The following is a 419-nucleotide window of genomic DNA, read 5'->3' as shown; positions in this document are numbered from 1 at the left end:
GAGAGTTGGGTCGGACTCTCCAGTCCAGTGCTCAACTGGTTTGAATCTTACAAAAAGAACAGGGATTTCTTTGTTTCAATCGGAAACTTCTCATCAGAGAGGTCAAAGGTCACATATGGGGTACCCCAAGGTTCAATCCTAGGACCACTTCTTTTCAATATTTACATGCTCCCACTGGCTCATGTTATAACAGAAAATAAGATTAGCTACCATAACTACACGGATGATACACAGCTCTACGTCACAATGTCACCAGGTGACTCTGAACCCATCCAATCACTGAATAGATGCTTAGAACAGATAAATGTGTGGATGTGCCAAAACTTTCTCCAGCTGAACAGAAACAAAACTGAAGTTATTATCTTTGGACCTAAAGAGGAGTGAACTAGAATCAATGCTCAGCTTCAGTTATTACAACT

This window comes from Poecilia formosa, unplaced genomic scaffold (genome assembly GCF_000485575.1).
Source record: "Poecilia formosa unplaced genomic scaffold, Poecilia_formosa-5.1.2 Scaffold6, whole genome shotgun sequence".
In the NCBI taxonomy this organism is placed as follows: domain Eukaryota; kingdom Metazoa; phylum Chordata; class Actinopteri; order Cyprinodontiformes; family Poeciliidae; genus Poecilia; species Poecilia formosa.
Note: the sequence above shows the minus strand (reverse complement) of the source record.